This window comes from Dermacentor silvarum, chromosome 6 (genome assembly GCF_013339745.2).
Source record: "Dermacentor silvarum isolate Dsil-2018 chromosome 6, BIME_Dsil_1.4, whole genome shotgun sequence".
NCBI lineage: Eukaryota > Metazoa > Arthropoda > Arachnida > Ixodida > Ixodidae > Dermacentor > Dermacentor silvarum.
Window position 1 is genome coordinate 44363738 of NC_051159.1, and position 4411 is coordinate 44368148.

The window sequence follows — 4411 nt, forward strand, 5'->3', positions numbered from 1 at the left end:
CGCATTTTAGTGACGTAGGCAAAATGTGCGGCGGCGTTCTGTGTGTTTGCTGCCAATGCTGCAGTCACTGCGTTCCAGCAGATAGACGCTGCTGCTTACGCGTAGTTTTGTTTAGTGTTCCTTGGTCATCTTTGTGATTCACCTGCATCGGCGATAGAAACCTCAATGCGCTTCCTTGACGTTACTTTGTGTAATTTCGTTTTTTGTTTTGTTCGCATTCTTCAGTGATTATAAAGATGCTCTTGCTTGATAGTAGAAACCCATGAAACGGGTTTGAAATAATCAGGCTTTTTATTCCTTGGAAATTGGCGCGAGTGGTAATTTTACAAGAGCTTAGCAACAGCTCTGTACATCGAGCTAAAAATCAAAATATCTAAACGTGTTACAGTACGTGAATCTTACTACTTTGTGTTAATATCTCAGTACGTTCTCTGCTGAGAACGATTGTCCAATTCGCTCTGAACTAGCGTATATCATTTTTTTTCATATCATTTGTTGCAAGTACAAAAATTTGCATGGTTGCACAGTTGTCTTTTCGAGTTAAAAAGACACTTTGAGATATTATTCAGCAGTATTCGACACCTTCTATTGAAACGTTTATAGAGTGCAAATATCGAGCCATTCTATAGACAGGCCGCACGGTAGCTTCTTTAAGCGTCCTATAAACGTTCCTCTATAGAATTCAGTGCATATGTGAATACACACACTATAGAACGCTTATAGAGTGGGAATGGAGGGCCAGTCTATAGGCAGCCACAATAGAAGTGCTACAAACATTCCATAACATTCTTCTATAGAATTTAATACATATGATGTCAATACACCCTCCATACACGGTGTTTCACGTAACTTGAGCCAAACTTTAAAAATATGCAAATGCCACGTTGCTGGACCGAACTATACAAACCAAGGTAATGTTGTTAGCCGTCGCTTGGAGATACTCACATAATTTTTTGCATTCCCCCTAATTAGATAATTAGTCTTAAATAATTAATCAACTTCTGAAATATTGCCGCGCGACTGGCCGTTCGAGGCACTTTACGTGTATTAGCGGGATTCTTTCACACTCGTAACAACACTTTTATGCAGCATGTATTGAGCAACATAAATATGTGTCGTGAGTATTTCATGTTGCGCTGCAATTTTCTCATTGATATTTTTTATCTAATTATAATACTTGAGAAGTTCAATAATTAATTAAGACTAATTATCGAATTAGGCGGAATGTAAAAATAATTTGAGCATCTGAGGGCGACGGCAAACAATACCTTGGTTCTCTCCAGCTACGTTGCATTTGCATATTTTTTATGTTTGGCACAAGGTAAGTGAAACACCCTGAAGAATGCTTAAAGAGCGCGAATAGAGAGCCGCTCTATAGACAGACCACATTAGAACTGCTAGAAATTTTCTATAAACATTCTTCTATAGAATTTAGCACATACGATGTAAATGCAACCTCTATAGAACTTTTACAGAGGGCGAATGGAGAGCCAGTCTATAGACAGGCAGCATTAGAAGTGTTAAAAACGTTCTATAAGCATTCTTCTATAGAATTTAGTACATATGATATCGACACACCCTCTATAGAACGTTTATAGAGAGCGAATGGAGAGCTTGTCTATAGACAGGTCACATTAGAAGTGCAAAAAACTTTCTATAAACGTTCTTCTATAGAATTGAGTACGTAAGATATCAATACACCCTCTATAGAACATTTGTAGAGGGCTAATTGAGAGCCAGTCTATAGACAGGCCGCATTAGAAGTGCTAAAAACGCTCTATAAACGTTCCTCTATAGAATTCAGTACATAAGATATCAATACACCCTCTATAGAACATTTATAGAAAGCCAATGGAGAGCCATTCTATAGAGAGGTCACGTTAGAAGTTCTAAAGACGTTCTTTAAAGAATACTTTATAGAATTCAGTACATATAACGTCAATACACCCTCTATTGAACTTTTATTGTGTGTGAAATGACATGTTTCTATAGACAGGTTGCTTTAGACTTCGTATAGAGATTCTATGCAGACGACTCTATAGAGCGCGAGTTCCTATAGAGTTCCTTTTGACTTCATAGGAACTCATTAGGAGTTCTAAAGGAACTCTAAATTCATTTTCGTAAGGGATATCTGGCTTGATAGCAGTATCGGAGCAATCACTGCAACCTTTGTCGACTGGTGTGCCAGTGGGTAGATAAGTTTCACGAAGCGCTGCGACAATTCTTTTACGCGACGTTTACTGGCGCACTTTGGTTGGCAGCATCTTGGTCCAATGAGTGTTGCTGCTTCTGCGTCTTGAGAGAAAGGGTAGGGAGGTGTTTCACTGTCATCAAAATTAAAGAAAAAGCGGATGCATAGAAAATTTTCTTTCACACATAGGCGCATCTTCGAATCAGTCGCTGAAAACGTAGTAGACTTGCTTCAGGCCACGTGGTGATTGCCTATTTGGAAAGATGCCGCTGCGTGTTCCACTTGACGAAAGAAGGCACATTGTGCGTTTATTTATAGAGGGAATACCTCAGCGCGAAATCTACCGCCGAACCAACAGGAGCCGGACTGCCGTGAATAGGATTATTCAAGCTTTCCGCGACGATGACAGATTCACAGATATGGAGCGCAGTGGGCGTCCAAGGGCCACGACTGAGGAAGAGGACCGCCTGATTACGGCCGCCATCGTGGCTGATCCTTTTCAAAGTGCAGAGGATATCCGAGAAGCGCTCTCGCTCACGGTATCGTCTGAGACTGTAAGAAGAAGGCTGAGTGAGCTTGGCCTGCAGTCTTTCGTAGCAGCACAGAAGCCCTGCCTCTCAGACAGCCAGCTACAAGAACGACTCATGTTCGCTACAGCAATGAAAGATTGGACAACAGAGAAATGGGGCGATGTCATCTTTAGCGACGAGTCAACTTTGTCCACGCGCTGGGACCAACGGAAGCGGGTTTGGCGTCCACTAAACTGCAGGTGTGTTTACAGTGTATTGGCAGTTAATTCACGAAGCTAATTCTGCATCACAACATGTTTCACGTAAAATGAGCTTTTGGACATTACGAGATTTTTCTGTAGTGGTATTATATTGAAAACATTAACGATTGTTTCATAGTACTACTTACTCTGAAGCTAATTAAAAGCTGCCAGTGGGTCTTTCAGTACTATCTAATGATGTTTGCACGTTTTCTATTGCAACTCTATAACAGCATTATAAAGTTCATACGCAAGAGGAATCACAACATTTTTAGACGCGCCGCTGGAACCCAATTGTATGCTATTTCTTGCAGATATCTGCCTAATTACACACAGAGTGTTCTATCCAGTGGACGGTGTTCCGTGAGCGTGTGGGGAGAAATCAGCAAAGATGGCCTTGGTCCCCTTGTGCGTCTGGAAGGGCCCTTCACTGCGTCACGGTACTGCGACGTCATCACTAGACACCTCGTTCCGTATGCGCTGGACGGTCCCTTCAGCGACGGCTGCTATTTTTTTCAACACGACCGCAGCCCGATCCATAAAGCACGTATCGTCCAGTCATTGCTAGAAGAACATGCTGTTTGCCAGCTTGAGTGGCCTCCATGTGGCGCCGACTTGAATCCCATAGAAAATGTCTGGGGCATGTTGAAGAAACGGCTGTCCACACGAGCCAACCGCGGCCGCACGGCCGATACGCTGTGGCAAGCGATCTCACAAGAATGGGAAAGCCTGCGCGGTCGACCGGAGATTACTGAATCTTTGTACGAGTCGATGCCCACACGCATCAATAAGGTGCTAGAAAACGGCGGACATTTCACTTCCTACTAGATCATTGAGAGACCTATGTTTCATGACACTTCTGTAAATGTCTTGTGAATAAATTCATCCCCTTCAGACACGAATTATGATGCACTGTCTGCAAATGCGTCAAATGCGCATGGCATCATTTCAAGACGCTCACTATTACATTCCAAGAAAGAAGACGAAGCAATGTGCTGTTTTGTGCGAGTTTCAGTAAAAAAAATTAATTAGCGTATAACTCATTATCTAATTATTCTGAAATCCGTCAGCTTCAATGCTTGCATAAAAAGAATCAACTATTAGGCCCGAAACGCATGCACACTTGCTTTTTCGGTTGTATTCGTGTCGACCGGAGAAAAAAAATACTCTTGACGTTGGTCTTGGAACGCGGCACGTCGAACGATTGTCTAACATGGTAGTGTCTCCAGCAAAGTGATCATCTGCAGCAATACGCAGGACAATGAAGTTAACTGACCGCTAGTTGTCCCATCAGGAAGCGGACACGAATGTGCACACTGAGTTTTAGGTCATTTGAAGAAACACGTGGCGTGGGACGCGCCTCCGAAGTTCGAGTCCCCAAACGAGGACGCCGTGTCGCAAAGGGTTATAAAAAGAGTCATCGCACCCGATTATTTCTTATTTTTCTAAAT